At 38.6% G+C, this 25682-nt stretch overlaps 1 protein-coding gene across 1 annotated transcript in view; it reads left to right on the forward strand.

Annotated features, from left to right (window-relative positions):
- The window catches only part of MSRA (methionine sulfoxide reductase A), a 282899-nt gene that overhangs the window by 84803 nt on the left and 172414 nt on the right, over positions 1-25682 (forward strand). The window lies entirely within an intron of this gene.

Here is a 25682-nt window from a genome sequence, read left to right on the forward strand (position 1 = left end):
AGAAGCTGTGGCTGCCCCATCCCTGGCAGCATTCAAGGCCAGGTTGGAAAGGGCTTGGAGCATCCTGGTCTAGTGGAAGGTGTCCCTGCCCATGGCAGGGGGCTGGAACTGGATGAGCTTTGAAGGTCCCTTCCAACCCAAACCATTGTGTGATTCTGAGAAGACAGTAAGTATGACCACAGTCATGACTTCAAACCTGTATGAATCTCAGTAGACATAATTGTGTTGGGTACAGAACTAGTATTAGAAAGTTTGTGTTCTCTATTAGCTACTTAAAAATTGTAAGTCAATAACAGATAAGAAACAGCAGCAGTTGGCTGTTACAGGTGGAGATCATTCTTGTATACAATGTACATTAGAGGGAGATTAGTCTAAGCACATGGTTCCTAAATCTGTGTAGGAGCCATGTGCTTAGATCTGTGAGTTTGGCTTCAAATTAAGTGCATTAATTAAGTGAATTACCTCTAGAATGAGAAGAAGTTAAATTATTTTAAATCATAGTCATAAAGAATAATTCAGGGTGTCTTGCTTTGAAGAAAGTTACTGAGAAAGTTTTAACATGCTTTGTAAAGAATATTGAGATTCTCTGCTAATACTTTTTGTAGAAGGAAGATTTTGCTACTTGAGGTAGCCAAGTTTTTAAAGATATTTTTCATGAAAGGAATCTATAATAAAAGTGTTTTTTTATTCTTAATCAGAACTAAATATTGACATTAGAAATACCCTATCTTTAATCACTGTTGTGAATTTGCAGTGATTTAGGTTGTTCCAGAAAAATATAATTATAGGGAAAACATTTTTGCTATAATTTTTATTTTGATTTGAAAAGACAGAGTTCAATAAAATGAGCATTAACATTATTTTTACTTAAACTAACAAGCCAGCTTGAATAGAGAAATCAAATATAAAATTATCTTTATAATGGAAGACAGCCTTCACACAAATCAGGCCATATTTTTTTCAAACATGAGTCTGCATTTGGGGCCTCTATGCAGCTATTTCAGTATTTGTGTGTCCATTTAATTGTGGACACTTATCTAGAAGCATTTATTATGCTGTTACCCTGGTCAGCAAACCCATGGAAATCTGTTGTAATGTTTTGTTGACAGTTATGTGATTTTAATTCATTTATATAAGCATCAGTAAGAGAACAAATCAGTGAATCACAAGCCCTGGATATGCTGTGACATGCAATCTTTAATGGAAGAGTTGGGCTTGAAAACTGCGTGAAGTTTAGGTATTTTATTTTAGGTATTTTATTTTGACACTGAGTGTTGCCTATACATTTCTTTGTACTGCACTGTGACAAAGATGGCATCTCAATCATCTGCTAAGATTTCTCTTTTCAGAAAGAAAAATCATCTATTAGACTTACTGAGGCTGGAAGGACCATGGGAGGTCTTGAGTTAAGACTGCTCAGAGTCAGCACTGAATTTTGCCATCCGTGGCTTGAAAACCTCCAAGTAAAACATCCCACAAACTCTCTGCACAAACTGTTCCTGTGCTTTATTATCCTTAGAGCCCTCTTTACATCAGTTGGAACCTCTCCTTTTTTGATTTGTGCTGTTGTTTCTCCTGATGCGCAGCTCAATAAAGAACTGAGGTTTCTCGATCACTTTTTTCTGCTCTTTTCTGAAGAGGGCTCTATATGGGTACTGGCTACACTCTGTGCAAAGGTAGTCAGATGTGTCCCTCACTCTTCCTCCATAAGCAGATGAGAGTCACTGGGTGCTGTTCTGACCTGGTTCAGCAGCAGCATAACTGTGCAGATATCTTTATATTGGTCTGGGTGAGAAAAGAAGCAGGGTCAATTTAACTTGCATGGCTACAAGTATTTGACTCCCCAGAGTGACTCTTAGTCTTCAGAGACAGAGCAGAGTTGGTGACTTGGACAGATGAAACTGTGCCATTTACTGTAAGTAGTTCCTATTATGCTTATATTGGTAATAAATTCAGGTCTTGTATTCCTCTGTAACATCAGAGTGAACAGCTTTTATATTTAGCTGTGCAGGGAAATGAGCCACTGAACTTACAAACTATTCTGCATTTGAATGTATCAATTTTATATTATTTGAACCTTTCTCAGTAAACATAGCAGTGGGGCATGAGTTACAGCTGCAGCTTTTTCTCACATCACTTTCTGTTCTTCCATTGGCTTTGTGCTCTTCATTTATTGCCTCCCCTGAGTCATCACTATTGGTCTAATGGACTGGAACAGCCTAAGGTGAATGGTAATTACTTATTGAGTTGCTGATAGCCCAGATGAGAATAGGACTTATTAGATCAGTAATAATGGAAATCTGTGTTTAATGCAGAAATTTTAGAGTCTAAAGGAAAAGTGTCTGAATGTATCATTCTTTTTTTTTCTATGCAGGAACTTAAAATATTGTTGTAGAAATGTTTACAACGAGTTATATGAATCACATTATCAGAAGAAGACATTCTAAGAAGTAAACATAGTAAAAATGTGCTGACTGTGGCCTTTCCTAATGAAACAATAAAATGAAAATGGTTTTGAAACCCCTCTTTTAATATGACACAATAGGAAAAAAGTGTTCAGTTTCGTAGCAAGAGATGTGTACAGCCTTCTTACGTATACCGAACAAGCACTACCCTTAAACTATCTGAAAAGCATCCTCAGAAGCACTGCTGTTCTCCCTTCCTCCATATTGGGATGATCAGGGCTCAGCAGGTGTTCTGGGTTGAGATCTTGTTAAATCTTGTTACCTGCCATTGTTAGGGGGCTGAGTGCTTGGATGGACAGTTATAGGAGAACATAACCCATATGAAGTCACTGATATTTTGTTTCTTTCTGTATTTTCTCTTCAGATGAATACAGTGTTTTGTATTTTCTTCCAATCTTTAAACTTTAGTGTATTGTTAGAAGCGTAGACTTGGCTTCCTTTCAATATCCATCAAAGTAATTTTCTAATTCATCATCATGAAAGGCCCTTTATTAAAAGGTCTGCAGCTGCATTGTTGAATAAAATAACAATGTAACAATAATAATTTGTATTAACTGACATGCTCAATCAGGAAAGTGGGGTCTTTATTAAAAAGTCTGCAGCTACAATGTTAAATAAAATAACAATAATAACAATAATAATTTGTGTTAACTGATGTGCTTAATCAGGAGAGTGGTGCTCCACTGTACAGGATAAAGTAGAACACCTAAGCAGACATGACCCTTTGCTCAGAAAGATTGTAAACTGATTTAAGACTAGGTAGAACAGCTGTGTATAGTAAAAAATAGGAAAGGAGATTAGAAGGATGAAATAATCGCAATAATGTCCATCATCTGCATCTTCGCAGCCTATGTTTGCCCTGAAGTTTTACCAGTTTTACTACAATATTTGTTTCTCTAGTGAATCAGTTGTATAATGCAGTCACAAATGAGACATCAGAACAAAGAGAGCATGAGAACCAAGAATAAAAGAGATATACCTTACATGAATATGAAGTAAAAATTTCCATGTGCTATATTTTTCTCAAGTAAAAGAAAAAAGGTTTTAAAATCTTCCCAAGGAGAAGTGTAAGCGATGCCAAGTATCTAAAATTAGAAACTCCATTATCTCTTTGGATTCTTATATGCCATTAGTTTAAACAGATGAGACATTTTGTAAATCCATCCCAATAAGAAGCCCCAGTGATTAGGGAGGCAGCTTATTGGTGCTGGGTGGCTCACCATAGAGCATGATTTGGAGACTTGGTTTTTGTGGTCTTTGCCTAAGGTGCAAAATAACACTTTGAACACCAGTGTCACAAAAAGCTCAGCATAATTCTGTCTGAAACAGAGAGCCTGTAATTTTCCTCACGTTCTAATTTTTCTGATTTGCTTGAGCTATTCTAACAGCTAAGAATGAATGCTTCTTAGAAGCCCGTGGTTTTAGTAAGCAGTATTTGAAATGTTTTTTCCTTAGATCAAGTCTGAAAGACCCTTGAATACTTTCTCTATTTGTAAGAGAAACTTTGCCTTCAAGTAAGCCAAGAACAGACTCTGATTTCTGTTGTGTTGCCTGACCTGTAAGATTTACTCTTTTCCATCCTGAAAATTCACCTTGGTGCTGGGATAACCTGACAAATTCATGGCTGGAGTTGCATAACGTTGTTGGGATTCAGAGGGTCCTTTCCACTGTTACAGCCATGAATATTTCTTAATGTCAAATAAATCCCAGGGAATCTCACCTCATTCTAGGATTCTTTACCTTGTTCCTTTCTTATCTTTCAAAAAGACTAATCCTTCAGGGCCAGTTGTGCAGTGGTAGATATGAATTAATACAAAGATTCAGGTCTGCTGTGTTGCTGAAATCTGCCAGGCAGTATCAGATATTATACAACATCTGTGTGGCAATGTTGAATGAACTGTATCACAGGCCTTGTTCCAATATCATGTATTAATTTGAAAGATGTTTTTACATCCAGGCTACACTCAGTGCTTTCTGACTGTAATAGGTTAAAAGCAATTATATTTTATCTAACCAAGCAGACAGTGTTATAGTCTCTAAAAGTTTGTATTTGAAGAACTGTCTGGAATTGCCACCTTCTTTTGTTGTCTTGTCTTTTCTTTCTTTGTTTTCATAATACTTCCAGTAATCGTTGCCCAAAACTGAGTAGCTGACTTGATTTCTTCTCTTCCTCTTGAGTGGTCAGATCAGGCCACATTTGATATGTGAAGGTGGTTCATTGCCTATTTTGGTGGGTAGTTATTGCTTATTATATTTATAAATATTGCCTTCTTTATTTTTTTTGGGGGGTCGGGGGGGTTGAGGAGGTTACATGGCAAACCATTTCAGTTTACATTGACTACTGTCATAACTTCCTTTCAAGCCAAGAAATCTGAACCGCCCGTGGGTAGATAAGTGTGTGTAGATAATGCCTATACAATAAGATCTAGACAATGTGCTGTAAATCAGTGCCTTATTTTCCAAATTACAGAGTTAATCATATTTCTGTCAGGGATTTGCAACTGAGATTAATTACTGAACTTTAATTATACAGCCATACATGAATGTAGATATATGAATATATGCAGGGTAGTTAATTTGAATTTGCAAGGTTGTCTTGTTTGTACATGCATTACTAAATACTTTTTTACTTGTTAGGTATTAGTCATTGACCCTCTTTCCATTAGTTTATGTGTTGTTTCCAGTCATTTGAAATAAAATTTGTAGGGCTCAGCTGTAATTATTTCTTGTTTCAGGTTTCTTTCCTGCTGACTGTGATGAAGTTGATGGTTTTGTTAGCACAGGTAGCTTAGACCCTGACGCACACATACTCAGTGTCCTTCTCTGCTGCTTTTGTAACCAAGGGTATGTCAGGTCGCTCCTAATTCTGTCCTTCTAAGGGCTGTGAGAATATTAAAAACTGTGAAGTATGAGATGCTGCAGAGGCTTTCAAAGTGAGACAAATTTGCAGGGTGCATTTTAAATTCTTCTCCTTGAATGCCTGCTTATGTGATTTTTGAAATTGTTTTTCCTCAAACAGTTACAGCAGGGAAATTCAATCAACTGAACATTTGTAGGAAGCAAATTCAAAAGTGAAGTGAACATGGTAAAAGCAAATTAATTTCAAAATGTGAATGATTTTCATTAGAAAATGCTTTCACATTATTGCCAGTAAGAATTCATTCAACTCTACATTGGACGTAGTAAGATAAAATTTTTGTTTCACTTTGGGGAAAGCCGTGAAATTGAAACGAAAAAAAAGAAAAAAGAATAGTATATACATAGTAAGTGTTATAAAAATTTAAGATTCCTGTGCTTTAGTTGAGCCATACACTTGACCATCCTTGTTCTGGATGAACCACTTCAGAGGTCCTAATTCCATAGAGGACACTACTACTCTCATAACTGTGTTATTAGCTTACATTAGCCAACCTGGTAAATGATTAGCTATATGTATGTATTTTAATATTCCACACATAACTTAGATTTCCAATTTTCAAATACCAAATAAAGTTCAGCAGTAACCTTAATAAAGACAGCAATTATGTTTTCATTATTCCCTCACTGCTTGTTAAATTTGGTCGAGAGTGTTTTGTGGATCCAGAGCAATAAACAGTATCTTAGTTTGAAAGGTATTACAAAGTGTTGAGAAAAACATAATTATTGTTATTGGGAATGTTCAAGATTTTAATGTGAGAATGTCAGAGAAACTTAATTATAGTTTTTTTTCCACTGAATAACTTGATATTTTGGCGCTCTGATAATGTCTTACAGAGCCTTTCATCTGTGGGCGTTACCAATGATTCTTCAATAGTCAGTAGCAGGCAAAAGTTGTCGCCTGAATTTTGCAGCATCTCAACCCTATTCCATCTACATTTGTACAAAGACAAAGATTAATTCTCAGAATTAAGCTCCGTAAATTCCAGGCTCATGTCTTTCTGCAGATTGCTTGATGTAAAAGTTTGCATATGGCTCTGACTAAATGGACTTCTGTTATCTTCTTGGAAAGCTAGTTGAACCTCATCATACCTATTTACTGCAGCAGTCTTAAGCAGCAGCCCTCAGATTCCTCCAGCACAACATCTAAACATCCACAGCCTTGAAGCAACATTTATACTAGTGAACTAAGCAGAGCTGTGGCCTGTTCATTGAGTTTGAGGCCAGTAGGGTGGTTTCGGCACCTTCATGCTATTAAACTTTCTTATCTTCCAAAACATCACATGCCTGCCAGGAATATACCTTGACTTGCTCAAACTCCTGAACCTTCCTGGGAATTGCCTGGGAGAGTGCTAGAGAAGGTTCACCATGAAACTTTACCAAAGACCACGTAACTGGGTAGAGCTTTGTGTCCAGCCCATGTGCCTCTGCCACTCTTGATTTATTACTACAAGCAAAGCCTGAAGAGTTAATAATCTTGTCTCAGTTCGTACTGTCCAGGTGCATTCATGAAAAAGCATCATGCAGGGGTGTCAACTGGTATTTGGGTTGGTACTCAGGAGAAAAGCCCAAACCCAATGTGGTTAAACAGACTGAATAACTGGCACAGATTTGTAGGTGACTAAGAAGCAGGTTCTTCAGGTTAGGTGATCAAATGTGCACCAGTTCTTTTAAAATCTAATTATTTTTCTTGAATACTAGTTGAAATAATACACAGGAGTCAGATTTTTGAAAGATCTTAAAATATTAAGCGCTGAGCTCTTCTGAAAATCTGCCATCAGTTCAATAGGAGCTATTGAATAATTCTGAAAAACTCTCCTTGATTATGTAGTGCCATAAACTGCAGATGGTCATAATATGTGCAGCAATAAAAAAACAATGCAAAATTGGAGTCACATTTGCAACACTATTTCAGCAACATAAAGCTAAAAATACTGTAGGACTGCTGTGGTTTTCTGCAAATGAGGCATTATAAACTCAGGGTACTTGATGTTATATTTACTTCTTGCAAATCAAGACACATTACAGTACTAAAACCATCATTATGTTTTGTCATTTTATGAAGGGGAAAAATGTTTAAAAAATCCGTATCCATCTTATCTACCAAAATCTGCTTTGTCTACCATGAAATCACAAACATTACCATGTATTACTCATAAAATTGTATGAGTAGTGACTAGCAAAATTATAAAGCAGGATTTCTCAGCAGTTCTCTTCTGTTTCATGGTTTAATCAAGGATGGAATACTGTGGGCAGCCACTGAAGTAGAAGATACACAGATATGGGACATTTCAGAAGCAGTAAGAGCTAATCAAACTCATCCAGAAAGGAAGAGGTGCAAAACAGGCAATATTCCCACATCTCTCATTCATTCCAACCTGTAAAATTATTGAATGTGAGTTGTAAAGGAGTGATAGTGGTTCCATGAGTTGTATGTCAGACCATAACCATGTAGCATGAGCCTAACCTGAGCTAAGGATGAGAGCTTGGGGTGATTTATATGTAACACAGCCATAATGGATAAATTCATTACACCCCAATTTATTCCATTACAATGTAAGCCCAATGTCATTTAGTTTCAGTGTATAACAGAGCTGAAGGTTCAAAGTCTGTTATTAAGATTGTTCAGAGCAAATGAAGACTGGAAAGGATTCTGTATTTCTGAAAGATGTACTTTAATAATTAGAGTTAATTAGTTAATAGAAAGAGGAGGAAATTTTTAGGAAATTGAGTCTATATTCAAAGGAGTGTGTTGTGCATTTGAGTAACATACACTTTATATTTCTTGGTTGGAAGAAAGGTTCAATTCATGTTAGGTAGGGAGAGTAGGTTTACTTTAATTCTGGAATTGTGTCTACTAACAGAATAAATACTGAGGTACAACTAACGCTGCCATAATAACACAGTCTGCCCTTCCTGTGCTTGATGTGTTTGGTTTTTTCCTCACAGGGGTGACACTCCTTGGAAATACAAAATTCCCTAGAAAAATTATTTTGAAATTAGGTTTTATAGTGGGGATGACAAATCACTTCTTTGCAAATGGTGAGAAACGTTAAATGCATTTGGCAGAAATGCAGATGCTCGCAGTATAGGTGTTGCTATCTGAGCTAGTCCCCACTGGCTTTGTAACAGTCATGGGGGAGATGAATGTCCTCAAGGTCTGATTTGAATATTTTAGATGACTGCTGTAGGATGTGATGAATCATGTTAGAAGTACCAGCCTATATCACTATGTCTTTATTTGTTTATATCTCTTGCTATAATGCATTAAAATGTTCATTTTGATGATTTTCAGAATAAATTCTAGCTTTCAGCTGAAATTTGTTGGGATTTGTAGGGCTATTCATAGAAACTTCAGCATAAAGAAGCTAACCAGCGTAAAGAAGATAACTTTAGCATAAAGGAACTAAAAGCTTGCATTTTTTTTCATCCACAATCAAGAGAAAGACAGTGGGAGAGAGCTTCATTCAGAAGGCAGTTCAAAGCTGACACCTAATTTTAGGTTATCAATTGGTCCCTTCAATGCCCTATCTCCCTGTTGATCATACAGAAGTAGTTAGTGTGTTTAGTGTTGGGGAATATATCGCTTATGCCTGCCCAAATAACTGGCAGGCCCAGTTTCTGTCTTTTCAAAGGGAGAAATCCTTTCTTGGCATCTCTCAAACAGAAGGGTGTACTTGCCATGCCTGCCTCTGGTCCAGTGAGCAGCGGCATAGAGCAGGCTGTTTGTGCTCCCTCCTCCCTGGCTGCAGGATGCTCTTTGCAGCCCACATACCTCCCCACAGAGCTGGGATCTTCCCCTCTTTGTTTCATTTTGTTCTTCGGGCATTTCAGGGAGCAGCCTGTTCCTCCTGGTGCTCTCTTGTCCATGGCAGATGCCTCTTATAATAAAGTCAGCTATGCTGATTATACTCCAAATTGCCCCATAATCATAAATTTTCCCGGGCCAAAAGCATGATAGAGCAATGCCAGTAAAGAAATATTAGTGTTTTCAGTGGAGTTTAGAGGCAAACCTCTAGCTGTACTGCTGTTGGACTCAGTAATAATACCCTCCTCCGTCAGTATTTTGGTATATTCTCCAGTTCTCTTATATTCTCCCATTAAACTTTTCTACAACTTTTCCTGATGTATTTACATGTGTAATACCCTTTCTAATCAAGCCATGTTTTTTTTACCTGTATAGCCTTGTCAGTCTACATCCTTCCTCATCCACTCTGCCTCCTTCCTTCATAGCTCTGAGACATGACCCCTGCTATTCTGTTTCTGGATTTCCTCTTAAGGTTTCAGTACCAATTACATCTAACTGTTCCAGATTTGGTAGTTGTTTAATGGTGCATACAGTCTTTTTGTTCCACTGTCCTATCTTTAGCCTGGCTTCATCTCCCACAAAAGTCAATGCTGGAGAGCCTACATGTAGGGTAGGTTGATTTCAGAAGTGAATAAAGCCTGATCAGCAAGGGGAATCAAATTCACTTTGTTTCCATTCCTTACAGCTGATCTACTTTCTCTGCTTTGTCTACAGCCTTGTTCAGGAGATCTCTCCAATGACAATCACTAGACAAACAAGTTTCTTTGTGCAAGTGTCTAACATAAGACTTTATATTAGATGCTCTTATCTAATGCTTCTTGAGGGTTTAAGTCCAGTTAGCCTGAGTGTGGCTTTGAGATGGCAGTCATCTGGGAATGGCTAGAAGAATTTTAAAATGGAACTTTAGTCCATCAGAGGCCAGGTTTCAAAGCAGGGATGCTTAAAGATGCAGTGAACCTGATGTTAAGATGCCGTGTAGACATCAAGCAAGGCTGCAACCAAGGTAACAACATTTCAGTGCCTAACCCTCTCACCCTAAGAGAACTCTGCATTATACTTAAGGTTTCTGAATGGCAAATGCATCTTCATTCATTTCAAATCCTCTTGCATCTCATCAACAATGACTGATGCACTTGAGAAGGTACAAAATGTGAACTGGAAGTTTGCTGTGAAGCACCTATTCATGAATGATCCTTTCACTGTGGATATGGGTTTGTAGAGGTCAGTGGCTAGTTTTGTGTTCAATGGTCACTAGTCTTAGTAGCGAAACATAGTTTGAGCCTAGGATCCTGGGATTATTTATTTGACATAAAAGTAAAAAAAAAGTATGAAACATTTTATGACGTATTTCTAGATACTAAGAAATAGTATCAGCCTTAAACTGCAGCAGCTGTTCAAGACCAAGCTGTAGCAACTTTTTATAACTGGGGTAGCTACTTTCTGTTTCACTTTAAAAATTGTCCTTTTAGAATCCTTTTCCCATCCACTCCAGACGCAATGAAAGAAACAATATCATTATGTTATTTCACAACAAGGACAAGCCCTTTGCATAAAATATACTTATGGCTGAGGTACATTTCTGAAGCTTTGAGTGAGATGCATCCATCCTTTTAAGGAGGTAGTTAATTGATGACTGTGCTCTTTGAGGTGAGCTGACCCTGGCTGGATGCTGGGTACCCCCCCAAAGCCACTGCCCTCCTCAGCTGGACAAAGGAGAAAAAATATAATGAAAAGCTTATGGGTTGGGCTGCAGTTCTTCATGAACAACTCTAGCGTGGATCCCCTGTGGGGTCAGTAGTCCTGCCAGCAAACCTGCTCCAGCGTGGGGTCCTCTGTCCATGGGGCCAAAGGTCCTGCCAGTACCCAGCTCCAGCGTGGGCTTCCCATGGGGTCACAGCCTCCTTTAGTATCCTCCTGCTTGTTATGGGGTCCTCTCAGGCTGCAGGTGGATACCTGCTGCACCATGGACCTCCATGGGCTGCCTGGGGATATCTACTCCACTGTGGACCTCCATGGGCTGCACCACCGGCTGCAGGGGAATCTCTGCACCAGTACCTGGAGTACCTCCTCCCCTCCTTCTGCACTGACCTGGGTGTCTGCAGAGCTGCTGCTCTGACATGTTCTCACTGCTGTCTCCAGGTGAATTTGCTGGGTTTTGTTATTTCCGCCCCCAACTCCCTTCTTAAATACGATATCCCAGAGTTGCTGCTACCATCACTATGGGCTCAGTCCTGGCCAGTGGTGGGTCTGTTTGGAGCCAGCTGTCATTGGCTCCATGAGACATGGGAAGCTTCTGGCAGCTTCTCAGAATCTACCCCTGTAGACCCCCCCACCAAAACCTCACCACACTAATCCAATACAGTGGTTTGTAACTCTGTTCGTAGCTTTTTTCCATCAGATTATGAGCTTCCTTGAATAGCAAAATCTCAGTTCCCTTTCTTTGAAAAAGAAAAGCCAGTTGGATGAACCTTGGCATTCCCTGATCCTGTCTTTGCTGTGCCGATGGGGGATATTACAAGAAAAAGGCTGATGTTCACCTGAAACAGATTGCGAGGGGAGGCCTGGACCCGTCAAGCTTAGCTGAGCATTAGGTCTGGTCATTTATCACTGTCAGATGGATGAGGGGGGGAAGAAGCACTGGACCGTTCTGCTCATCTGCTGACTGACAGCTGACTGAAGCCTAATGCAACCTCCAGGCAGATAATCTGCCATCAAGGGGGAACGTGTTGGAGAGAGATACTCTATCACAGGCTGCACGCTGCTTCTTGCTCAAAGCTACTGACATCTTCACAAGGCAAAAAGAAATGTCAGTTGTGCTTTAAGGGACTGCGGTGTATTGTAAAGCTTCGCTAAAACTGTGCTGTACCTCATTTCCTTGGCTTCGTGTAGATCCGTTTTTTGAGAAGAACAGATTAATGACGTAGTGGAGACATGCAGTCAGGCACAGAAATGGTAATATGATGACAATGTTCAGATGAGAAAAAGCGCTGTTTGTTTCACCTATCAGTTTGATTCACAGGGCTGCAGATATGCTGCAAAGCAGCATAGTTATTTTAAAATAGTAAATCCCACCCTGCCAAGCATAGGCCTCTGAGTAAGCCTACATATTTAAGGAACACAGTTTCAAAAATGTCTTGTGAGGGAAAACTGAAATTAAAGTGAGAAAAATCTACTAAGTAAGGATTAATACCATTTCCTGCAGTGTTTTGTGTAACAAATAATTCCTTTAGGTGCTAATTTAGAGCAAGATAGGTTCCCAGACTGGTGTGAGATGATCCTATTTTCAAAAATTCTTGTTCTACCACCTGATGAAAAACCTGCATCTTTAATTTTGTCAAACTCAAAACTTATTGTTTTTAATTTGCTATTATTTTTATTAACAGTACCTAATTTTGTTGTTCATTACAAATCATATGCATTAACTTAACTGTGGAACATTTTAATTGAGCACTGCTGGAGATTTTCCAATAAATTAACATTACATACTTCAAACAGATGTCTGAATTAGACATTGTTATAAGACATTGTAATTAATAGAAGTATTACTCAAAATAAAATCTCAGGGCCTTAGAAAAATTAAATTGTAGGTGATGGAGTGATGTCAAGTCATTAATAGAGAGTGACTGTTGAATTCCCTCTGTTGGGTTTTATTAGGCCAATAAGCACCTTTTTCCAAATAGCTGGATAGGGATTTGGACAGACACTTTGGTGTAAGGGACATGGAAAAATGACATGTTTTACCAGTGATATTGTGAAGTTCTTTAACCTGTCATTGTGTTATTTGTATAATATGTGTAATAATACCTTTCTGGGATGTTGGTAAAGTTTTAATATCATGTGTCAGATTTTTTGGCATACAGAAGTGACAATAGGACAGGTTGTTCTGGCTTGGATCTTCAAAATTAGTAATTTTGTTTTAATTGCTGTGGAGAACAAATACAAAGTTGGTATAAAACAGGACATTTGTGGAAAGAAGAGTCCTTTCTTCAACAAAGGAAGTTTCAATGAGTACACACAGATACTTTCAGCAAAGTATCAACAAGTAGACAGAGAAAGGTATGAATGTGACTTTTCTTTGGTATTGCTTCTCTAACTGAATGAAAGCAGTCTGGTTGAAATTAATTTGGCCCAATATAGCTAACTTAATCTGAGCTAACCACTACAGAATCCTTCATATTAATTTGGGGAAAACAGTCACCTGTAGGATAAGATTCATCTCTTCTGTATGTGGATGCCAAAAAGTAGATTAAATGCTCAATACTCATATTTTCCCCCATTAGTCCAGGTGCTTTGGGTGACCCAGGTTTTCTGGGTCAAGGTCTTCTATACTGTATTTCTGAAAAAAACAAAGAAATTGCATGTGGAGCAATCATCACCGCATGTTTCACTGCAGTATTAAAATACTGTAGTATTAGTCAAAGAAGTCAGCACCGGAGAAGCACTGTTTCTGAGTTGCTCTGCAGGAAAAAAATGTTTGATTTATGCCTCTGTGTGTGTAATTAAGGGCTTGTAAACCCACTGCTGTACTATTTATCTACAAATTCATGGCCAGCCATGAGTTTCAAAGCGATTTTCCCACTTTGAACATGTATGTAAATAACCAGCAAAAATTATCTTGACTCTTAATTTTTAGAAACTATCAACATAAAAAATCAATAACAGCTCATCAGTGTTAGGGTACCCAGTTTCAATTGGCACAAGACTGAACTGCTCTCAGGCTAAGCCCTCAGAAAGTGAGCGTCCTAAATCAAAAGTCGTATTCAGATGGTTATTTATATATATATAAATGTGTGAAAGAAAATTATAAAAAGGCAACCTGCTCAAAAGCAGTTTGGGAGATTTTACCATTAGGTCTGCACTGTTTTCCGTACCTAGCTTTTCTTTGCATAGGCTAGCCTAGAATTTGGCATTTAGGTTGCTGATTCACAGGCAAGGAGATTTTGAGACAAGCAGTGCCAGAAACCACACCGAGAGATGATATCCCCAGCAGCAGTCTCTGTCAGAGAAGCTGAGGGCATGTGTGTTTCCGGAGTCTGGCTATTGTAAGAGTTTATTTCTCCTGTGAATCTTTTCCCCTTCCCTGAGGCCATGGTCCCTGACCTTTTTGACAGTTGATTTTTTTTCCCCATTTTTGCCTGAAGAAAGATGAGGGTGCAAGCTCTTCTTCCATAATAAGAAACCAGTAGTATTCCTGGCGCTACTTTGCATCTCTCTGTGCTTCATTGCAGAATTTCTGCTTAGAGCTTTGTGCTAGTTTTCATTTTTCATGGTGTACACATGATGTCCCAGTTGAGTATCCAGTGCATGTTTTATTCATGTGCTTTACACCCCTTCTTTGAGATCATTAATAAAGCCACTAAATAAACCCAGGTTTAACAATCCTCTTTGCCACACCCCACTGGACATCTCCTCCCAACTCAGTGACACTACATTTATCATTGTCCTTTGTTCGGATCTCTTGGTTTTCCAGCCTGTCTGATAGTATTCTTACCCGAGCTTACCGTTTAGATAACGGTTTCAAGTGGGGTTTTGAACGGCATTGTCTCCAATTCTGAAATAGAGTCCAGTTTTATTTTTATCACCTTCATTCATTTCCCCCATTAATAACCCGATGCTGCTGACAGTGCCTGAAAAACAGTAACGATAGAAGCTGCATGGGTAGTTTGTGTTATGTGGATCACTCAATACCACACTCTGCTCCAGGTTTAGGGCTTTTTCGCATGATGATACAGAACTGACAGACAGCTGAAATCTCTGCAGGTCAGCATACCCAACTGAACATTCCATACAAGCAGACTAAGTAGTGTCAGGCTTTTCATGTATATTTTCATAACTAGAGAAAGTTTAAGGAGGAGGTAAAGAGGTAGCTGGTTTTACCCCTCCTGAATATAAGGGGAAGTACTACAGAAATGATGAGGAAATCTGTTAAGAAGTGTAAAGAGTGATGGCTGGCATCTCCGAGGGATTAGAGATGTAACATGGCATTCAGCTTGTGCATGGAAGAGGGGTGGCAGTGTAGGCTCAGTTTGGAGAGCCTTGGAAGTAGACAAGCAGTTCCTGCTTGGTGCAATAGAGAAGCAATTTGAAAAGGAGAGCGACATTGTCAAACTGATGACTAGAACAGTGTTCTTTGCAGCAATATTCTTAGGGAATTTTAGTGCTCCAGGGAGCCTTTCTCAAGTCCCAAGGAAAGCATATTTTAGCAATCAAGGTGGGAGATAATGAGGACCTAAACTAAAGGTTTATATGTACATGTAGATAGCCAGGCCATATTGTAGAGTTATTAGGAAGATGAAATCTTTACTATTTGAACACTTCATACCATCTATGAAGGAGAAATTATATTTGTATTGGTTAATTTTTAACTTTTGAGTCTCAGTGTTTTCCATCTTTTAATCTCCTGACAGGCAGGTTAAAAAGCCTAGGTTTGAAAAATGAGATTTTCATGTTATGTCGTAACTCCATGAGTTGGTTCTGGGAAGTGAAATGATGTGACAATCCCCAAAATACTACAAGAGTTGACTACTATGTGTATCTAATATATTTCTGTCTATGTTACCTATCTAAGCTGGGTGAACATTGTATTGATTAGTGGTCTGTTACTGCAGCACAGTGATAAAACTGCTTGTGAGGTAGACTCCTTCCAGCAACCACTCTAGGTAGGATTGTTATAGAAGCATAGAGTCTTTCAGGCTGGTGGTGTTATTTTCCTCTGCTCTTGTGTCCTTTCCTACCTTGATCATATGTTTTACTGCTAACATTTGTCCTGATTCACAACCCATGATCTCTGTTGGTGTCAAGGCCCTATTTTAATAAATAAGTGTGTACACACAGGTACATGTAATGCTCCCACTGACCAGATCATAAATCTCAATGATATTACTGCAGGTGATATAGGTGGAATGTATCTGTGTTTGTCACTAGTTTCCCTATAATCAGTGCTCAGAAATTGACATTTTTAAATATGATTCATATTATCCTGAAGAAAACATCCAAAATGTGTGAGATGAATCACCATAGAAGTGTCTGGTTCTTTTGAGAGTACAGAAGGATCCAAGGCTGAATACTCAGATGTAAATACCAATTGTGGATGACTAAAGCCAGTGGCGTGAATCCCAATTTAAGCATATTTAATTTAATTTCCATGTGTCTACTCCAAAACTCAATAGATAAACACCTGGCCTATAGAATCAGAAAATATATCAAGCAGCACACGTGGGTACAGTCAGGTTGTGAACACTCTTATGTATCTAGGTCTCATGTACTTTCTGTATGTGGAAGTCACATAGTCACAGAACTGTAAAATCATTTAGATTGGAAAAGACCTGCAAGATAATTGAGTACAACCATTAACCCAGCACTTCCAAGCCCACCACTAAACTGTGTGTCCAGGTACCACATATACATGCCTCTTAAATACGTCCATGGATGGGTGACTCCACCACTGCCCTGGGCAGCCTGTTCCAGTGCTTGACATCCCTTTCCATGAATAAATGTTTCCTAACATCCAATCTAAACCACCCCTGGCGCAACTTGAGGCCATTTCCTCTTACCCTATCACTTGTTACTTGGGAGAAGAGACTGACCCCACCTCCCTACAACCTCCTGTAGCTGTAGAAAATCGTAAGATCTCCCCTGGACTTCCTTTTCTTCAGGCTAAACAACCCCTGTTCCTTCAGCCCCTCAGTGGTACATGACTTTGTGTCCTTGAAAGCAGTAAGTCTGTTATTGTAGCTTCTAGGGTACTTTCCTCTTATTATACATTTAATATATCCCTGATCCTCATATTTTACTCCCACCCCCCACCATTCTATAGCCTGTTTCCCCTTTTGCGTATGCAGTCTCCTCTGACTTTGCAGCCTGTATGTTCATGCTGCACAGCCTGCTTCCCTTGTGGTCTGTAGCTGTGAGACAAGCTGCTGCCTATCAGCACAGTCACACAGCCACAGGCGCAGCTGTTTAGCCACTAATCTGCAAACCCCGGTAGATTGGAATTTTCAAAGTAGCTATTTCTCCTTCTCTGCATCTCCACTGCCTCCTTCTAAGAAGTGACTTCATTTTCCTTTTCAGTAACCAATTTTCCTGTCATTCCTGTTGGTACATTTCCCAGTAAAAACTGCAGAAAAAAAATCAGTGTGCGATAATCTCGCCTTGTTCATTAAACAGAACCTATGTTTTTTGAGGATTCCATGTGTTTTGGAGTCTGAACTGACACACTGTGCTAGGATGCATCACGTTATGCAGCATCAATCAGTTTCTGTGTAGTAATCTGTTTGATAGAATGGATGCAGCAGAACACACTGTGTCACTTTGTGAAACATCATCTCCAGAATACATTACAAAACTGTTTTCAGCTACCACTCTTTCCTGACCTATTTTAGTAAGTGAAGCTATTTATTTTTTCAACAAAATTTGTAATTAATGTTTTCCATGGAATGATACCATGCTTTGTTAATAATAGCCGGGAACCACCATGTGAGAACAATAGCACGATACTACAAATAGTTGTAGGCAGTAAATTACCATTACGTAGTTGACCTCTCTTTTTAATTCCTAATGAGTAGACAGCTGATCTCTAATCACTGATGGAGGATGGAAGTAGAGAAATGGGAGGTGAAAGAGACCCAATAGATCACATACACCATCTCTCTGCCAATGCAAAGAACCAAAATAACATGTCAGAGTTGGAAACAGAAACGGCTGGGTTCAGGGAGCAATGTCCCTTTGCTGAAAATATCCTTTGGGAGATAAAGGGATTTGAAAAGTAACACTTGGATTTCATCTGATACATTAGATTTGCTTATTACACAGGAGCTTGCAGAACTGAGTTTTCCTCATTGAACTAGACCTGAAAATCATAGAATCATAGAATAGTTAGGGGTGGAAAGGACCTTAAGATCATCTAGTTCCAACCCCCCTGCCATGGGCAGGGACACCTCACATTAAACCATGCCACCCAAGGCTCTGTCCAACCTGGCCTTGAACACTGCCAGGGATGGAGCATTCACAACTTCCCTGGGCAACCTATTCCAGTGCCTCACCACCCTAACAGGAAAGAGTTTTTTCCTTATATGCAATCTAAATTTCCCCTGTTTAAGTTTTAACCCATTACCCCTTGTCCTGTCACTACAGTCCCTAATGAAGAGTCCACCCCATCATCCCTATAACCCCCCTCAGATACTGGAAGGCTGCTATGAGGTCTCCACGCAGCCTTCTCTTCTCCAGGCTCAACAGCCCCAACTTTCTCAGCCTATCTTCATACAGGAGGTGCTCCAGTCCCCTGACCATCCTTATGGCCCTCCTCTGGACTTGTTCCAACAGTTCTATGTCTTTTTTACGTTGAGGACACCAGAACTGCACTCAGTACTCCAAGTGAGAATTAAATAAAGAAGAGCTTCTGTTTCATCAACAGCTATGAAGAACTTATGGACAAAATTCTGCCATAAATTGCAAATCTAATACTACTATTAGCTCCACAGAGGCCTGAAGTAAGAGCAGCCCTCACCCTCTAAGAGCATGCCCTGGTGAATCTATGCTTTCATGGATTTTTCCATTGAGTAGCTTTTTGAAATCCTAAAAATGATGAAGAGAGGCTTCACTTTCAGGACGGGGGTGAATGGTTGGGTTTAAACAGTTCATGTTGGAAACGAGGGGATTTGGATAGTTGGGTAATCTGTTCCTTTTGCAGCACTACCTGCAAACTTTCTCCCCTCTGTTCTTCCCAGATTATTGTGCAAACATCTCAAAAGCATTTTCTGAGATCCAGGAGATCTTGGGAAAAGGGACAGATATTAATAAGGGGAAAGATTTCCCCTGTCTTTGAAGAAGTAAGGATCTGATTCAATAGCAATGACTGGAACAATCCTATCCTTGTACAATTTCTAAAATCCTCATATATAACATAATTTGACTCATGCATAACTCCTTTGCAAGGGGGTCCTCTTGACTCAGTGGGAGGGTCCCCCTTACCCTTTTGACCGTCAGTGAATCATTTTAGCTTGATTCCACTTTGATTTTCCTTTATATATTCAATTAGATATGAGCTATTGACCAGGTTGGAGACTAAGACTAGATCCAGCCACACCTGTGCTCTGTCAGGAGTTTAGAAAGCAAGGGGTGTATTCTGAACCTCGTGACTCCATGGGAGGGTCTCCCTTAACCTTTGTGCTTTCTGTCACTATATCAATCATCTTTAGCTCAATTTTACCTTTATTTTCCTTTTTATGCTTCGTCCATGTGATAAATAACAGCATGAACCTTGCCATTGAAGTCTTATTAAGTTGTATTTTTATAAATCATATTAAAACTACTCTTGCTAATACATTTGACAGTCATTTTTCAAGTGACCCTAAACCACTCATATAACAACAGGCGTACACATCAGTACCCTATTAGATAACTATTTCCTTTTTTTAAGGAAATATCTTCTGGGCTATGAAATAGGTAGTTGATGAAAAGTTTTGCATGTATGCTTTTGTCTGAAAGAACTTGGGCTTACTCTTAGAATAACTGACAAAACAATCCAAATAACTGTTTTGATCAAACTTTCAGCCATGCCTACTGAGAATGATAGGACAAAAAGGGAAAGGTTCTGGCTCTGTGACAGTTAGGCTTTCAAACCAGAATTTAGTCAGATTGAGCTAAAATTGGATGTATCAATTGTTAAAAGATTTATCAGAGATTTAGCAATTACAAAAAAAAATTATAAAGGTTACTGTTAAAAATTTAAGAGGGGTAAAGTAGAGTTAAAATTAAAACTTCTTAGGTTTAAAAAGTCAAGCCTCAAGGTTTGTATTAGGTATATAAACGATTGACCTTCTTTTCAAAAGTACTGGCTAGTGTGGCCTTCGGTGAAGTTAATAGAAATTCTGTAAGCCCAGAAGTTTTCAGAATCAGGTAATTTTCTCAGGTGCCTCATTTAAGGCACAAGTACAATAAAGCTCCATACTGAAATAGCTCTGTTTTGAAGATACTGAGGAAGTTTCTTTCTTGGAAATGTGAATAATGCAGTTTTTACTGTCTTTTAATTCCACAGGACATGTAGCCTAATGGAATTGTTCATACATGTTATAGTAGTGTTGGTTCACTGAGAATCCATTAAGAGCTACTTGTAGACTTCAGTGGAGTAGTATAAGACTTCAATAAAATACTGTAGAGGATATCATTATTTGAAAAAATGAACAGGTATTTGGTTCATCCTCTGTTGACATGCACTGCTTAAATTAAATGGTTAAATTAAAAAGAAAATACTTGTTTGGAAAATACCGGTAAGTAAGGCTGATTTTGCTTCCTTTGAGCTGAGTTTTCATGAGTCACCTGCGTTGAACTCAAGGGCAGTCAACTCCTTATTTTTCCTATTTAATTTTCTTTCGCTTAGGATTTCTTCTCTTTGATGACACATACGGACCTTTTACTCATTACATGTTAAACGGTAACCCTGCGCTGCCAAACTTACACCAATTTTTTCTAAATGTCACGGTCTTTCACTGGAAATAAAAATGAGATAATTTCTTGTTTACAGGACAGAAAAGAAACCCACTGGCCTTCAATTATGTACTGTATATTGATGGTGCACAGCAGTAAAAAGTGTTATATGAAAAAACAGTGGGGGATGATCAGGCCTGATAGCCCCTGTATCTCACAGTGGGTTACCAATCATGCCATGAGGAGCTTTCACTGAATGTCTTACTTCTCACAAAGCACTTCATTTGTCTTGTGCTGTGGGTTAAATTTGTTGCTGCATTGGTTTCCTGGCTACTGATAATTCTGTCTTCTCCTAAAGTAATAAACTTTCTCAGCCATCAGAGGAGCAATGAACCTGATGTCTTCACATGGTAGCATTCATTCTACTGTGGTCTTTCTGGGGCGTACTAACTCCAACACTGAAGTTAAATTTGGGCATTCACTGAATTTTTAAATTACAGAACATAGCAGCTGTGGGTTACAGTGAAACGCCATCAGTCTGTCTTCATGTTATGAGTTTTCAAATAGCGTCTGTCATCCTAGTTTTCATTATTTTGCTTTAGAGAGGTGGAGTTGTGACTGTGGATGACATGCTCCTCTCACAGCCAAAATTTAGGAAGCATTTAAATAACTTGCTTATTCAATGCTGAACATTTTCTTCACCCCTCTTTATTTAGATGAAAACAGCCTTTTTCACACAGCCCTGGCTCTAAGTTTTATGCCCTTTATTGCCTCCAAAGCTTTGTTAACATATTATATAAATATATTATTTAAATATTTTATAAATATAATGTAAATATTATATGCACATGCCATGCACAGTGAACACTTTGCAAAGTGAGCTGTGCTTTTCTGTTTCTTTGGTGCCCATCTTGCAACTCTTATGATATATATTATGTCTTATATGCCATGTTTGGAAATAATAATTACCGAGTTATTTTTAGAACTGTTTACAAAATTCTTATATCCCCATACATGCTTCTTCTGTTACCTCTATAATATTTCCAGGTTCTCAGTGTTCTAGCTACATTGACAGTTGTTTGCTGTAACCAGAGGAGAAAAAACCTCCACCATGGTGGTGTGATGGAAAATGTAGGAAAAGGAGTCTGAGGCAAAACATGAAGGAGAAAGGAGTCATTCAGGCAGTAGCTGATTTGCTTTAGAAATTTCCTCCCTTACCTCATCATTACTTATCCCTCTTCCTCCTCCTCTCCCCATGTACCCATCATGTTTGTGCTCGTACGAGATGGAGTAGGCTCATGCTAATCAGTTAATCAGCTATTTTCAATTCAATTCCTGTCTGTGCTTACCACAGAAAATTAACAGTCCTTGTGTATAAATATGACCCCTACTCCTGGATTAATTTGATTATGTGAGAATCTCAGTTTTCATTTAAAAATAATAACTTTCTGGCTGCTCTGATAAAACAAGTTTGGATATGTAGTCTAAATATTCCCTAATGGTTTCAAAATCAAAAGATAAATATGAAGAACATATGAATCTGTTAATAATAAAAGATAAATATCCTCAAATCTTTACTCTGATTGCTTGAGACTGAATATTTTGAGACCAGAACATTTCTGATTTTGAGTCAGAACTGGATCAGCATTCTCTGAAAGCCAAATCTTTCTTAAGCAGCTTAATTTGGGTCCACAAATAGAGAACTCATGTTCATTAATGACTGTGGGTATCTTAACCTAGAGTTTCCCTTGGATATCGTCACTTATGCAAAATGCCTTGTGTGACTGGCTGCTCTACATTAGAGCAATGCTTTGATTTTGCACATGTGAAAAAGAAGCACAAACTTCAGCCTCTAATCATTGCAAGTTTGATTCTCTTAAAGGTCTGATAAATGCTATAACTTTGTAGCAATGGCTTTATTAGGAATCTAGCTTGGTGGCAGTGAACTTCTATTTAACTGAACTTTAAATTTCCTCTGGCCTTATGGCCCAGGGAACAGTAAATCTGTTTAGAACCAAAGTCAGGCTAGCTTGAAAGCAAGTATTTTTTATAAAACTTCCTCACTAGAACATCTTCTGTTGTTAAATTTATCTGTTACAGGTGCGATACCACTGACATACATAGAACTGTGAAGATAAATGAAGTGTATGCCAATAAATTAAAATGTGCCAGAGAACAGGTCCAGGCACTGAAAGTTTGATTGTCCATGTGGGTAAATTGCTAGGATAGGATCTAACATGATTTCATCTAGGTTAATTAACACTCTCAAGTAGCTTCTAGATATGACTTGTTTATTTTAATAGTTTACAAGTGCAGAAACAGCCTAATCTGCGTGTGGACAGAACTTGAAGTTGGCGAATCTTTAGCAAAGGGCAATTGTAGCACTATGTTAGAAACTGTTGAGGGATAAGCTGCAGAGACTGAATAATCTGAAGAAAAATTGAGGACCTGTTTAGCAACTTCTGATTATCTTCCCATACATTATGCTGTTTCCTTCACAGATACAGAGGATCTGTGAAGGATTATTTCTATAAAAAACCCCAAGAATCTAAGGAGCGCAGGCTAGGCACTGCATCAGTCTAAAGCAGACTTTGCCTGAAGCTAAAGTTGAATGTTAAGACCTCTAGGATATGTGCTGCTTTCAGCTCATACTAGTTCTGTTCAGCAGGGAGCAAAGTATGTTGCAGATATCTCTCAGGCTTAGTTTGAAAAATGGTAGAGAGTTTTTGCAGTTGAGGATGGAGCAACTTTTGGCAGTTTTCACAAGAAGTCCCCTGTTGTTTATTTGTGAATTAACATTCCTGAAAATGCTGCCAGCTTGAATATCAGTAAAACAGAAATAGAAAAATCATTCCTTACCAACTGGCTTTCTGTTGAAACCTTGAGGATCAAGAAGGTTGAGAAAATGCATAAAGACATCCATGTCCTCCCAGTTTCCAAATGGCTGAATAGTGGTGTAGTCCACTGAAGGATGAACCCTGTGAAGTACGTTATTTTCACCATTAGGAAGCTGAAGTTAATTTCTTATAGTTCTTTTATCAATGTTCCCTGATAATCTTTGCATGCTTCTGTAACATCAGGCTATATATTATTTTCTGTAAGCCCTTGTCTCTGGAATGATGATGAGCTTGGAAGAGTAATTTGTTATTTCTGTTGGCAAGTTACAGGGAAAATCCTCCTATTTTTTTGTCTTCTGAGGCTACTCAATCCAATTAGCCTGTGAGAATTAAAGCTTATGAGTTCACAAGAAAAGCTATTCTGTAAAAAGCCCCAAAGTGCCGTGTTCTTTGAATATTGCCATTGTTTAGACACTCTTTATACTTCCGCGTTGATACTTTCGTCCTAAGGTTGAATGTAAGTTTTGTGAAAGTCCTTTCTTTCGCTGTTTAGTGTATTTAGGCAAGGTGCAGGGAATACTAGAAAAATGGTAAAACAAAGTACGTATGACAAGAAAATTATCTTATCTGGCTGTGATCTTCGAAACAAAAGTATAAAGACATTGGAAGACAACTTGAGAACTCTGAAAATATTACTTTCATTCAAGCCTGTCTTACCTCTAAAAGTTTAATTTTAATATATTGAAAGCCTCACCATTTGAAATGATAACTGTTTCATACATCATGTATGTCATTCACTCTTTAAATGAAGGCAGCTATCTGGAATAGGGCAGGGTTAGTTGATTTGATCTTGCATGATGTTTCATAATTTTTCTGACTGTTCACTCATCTCAGATGGCTGCAGATCATGTTAGTAATACAAGCTATAGCTAATGAGGTTAAAACCTTGTATGGCACTGGTCAGAGTACTCCCACTCTGGAACCTCCCAACAATTTCCTTCCTAAAACCCCTCCTTGGCTTGTGAGGTGTGAACATTCAATCTTCCCAAATGCAAACAATTGACTCCATGGCACTTCCCGCTCCAGTGGCAGATAACCCTGATTTTTCTTTCTCATTGACTGTTGATGAATGTTTGATGCCAGCTGGGATTAGTACTGTGCTATGCCTCCCTGCTAATGAAAAATATTGCTTTCAGAGAACTCACAAGGCAGTCCCATGTTCTTAATTTGACCTGGTTTATTCCTCACCAGTTTCTGTTCAACGGGAAATAAAGTAATGCACATGCTGAGAAAACCTCTTGGTTTTCTCCCTGGAAAGTATTTTGTGTACAGAAACCTGTATTTTAAGTTCAGGCAATTTTCTTTCTGCTATTGTTGAAATAAATCTTAGTGATCAAGAAATGAATGCGGTCATGCCAGTGGAAAAGGTTGGAAATATTCTGTTGTGCATCTGTATATTTTATTTTATTTGGAGGTTGTAGAGCTCTTTTCCAGGCTATAAATACAACCTTTGTGTATGTAACCTTCGAGGTTATATACACAACCCTTATTATACAATAGTGATAAGCCTATATTATCACATTTTCCTTATGCTGAGGAAAGTACACTGGGATGAAAAAGAAGTGCATTGGGATGTGAAGAAAGTATTATTTAGTTTGGAAACTGAGCAGCTTCTAGTCCTTGGGAGCCATCTTGTCATGGAAGGAATAAACCCAGGTTTCTACTACTTTACTGGATAGCAATAATCCTTATGAGCAGTAGCAATGCCAGAATATTGCATTTCCCTGTAAGCGTTGTATTCCTTAAGACTGAAAGTCTTATTCTTGATTTGGATTTTATGCAATGCTTTGCATAGGTGTTCTGTCTTTTGTCCTCCTGTATACTTGTGCGAGGATATATAACTTAGCCTTAAGCCTCAGCTCATGATAGCTGTAGCTCATCCATTTGCTTCGGCAGACCAGAAGATTTCCCAGAGCCCAGCTGCTCTGTAAAAAAGACGGTATTTCACCTGTGAGTAGGTAGCCATGGTGGTGGAAAAGGACTGTTTAACTAAAGTAAACTTCAAATGGGCCAACTTTTCGATTTCCATGAAAATAGTGGGTGATATTTTGCAAATTTTGTGTCATGCCTCAAATTTTCAAAGAAAAATGGAAGAAATCTGTCCAAAGCATAGAGGAAGTGTCCTTTCCATTTGCAGAGACCTGGTGGAAGATGGAAGGTGCTGGGGCTGCT

Source organism: Neopsephotus bourkii, unplaced genomic scaffold (genome assembly GCF_033783945.1).
Source record: "Neopsephotus bourkii isolate Nb327-2 ecotype Australia unplaced genomic scaffold, CSIRO-AGI_Nbou_v1 NB_1600, whole genome shotgun sequence".
Classification (NCBI taxonomy): Eukaryota; Metazoa; Chordata; class Aves; order Psittaciformes; family Psittacidae; genus Neopsephotus; species Neopsephotus bourkii.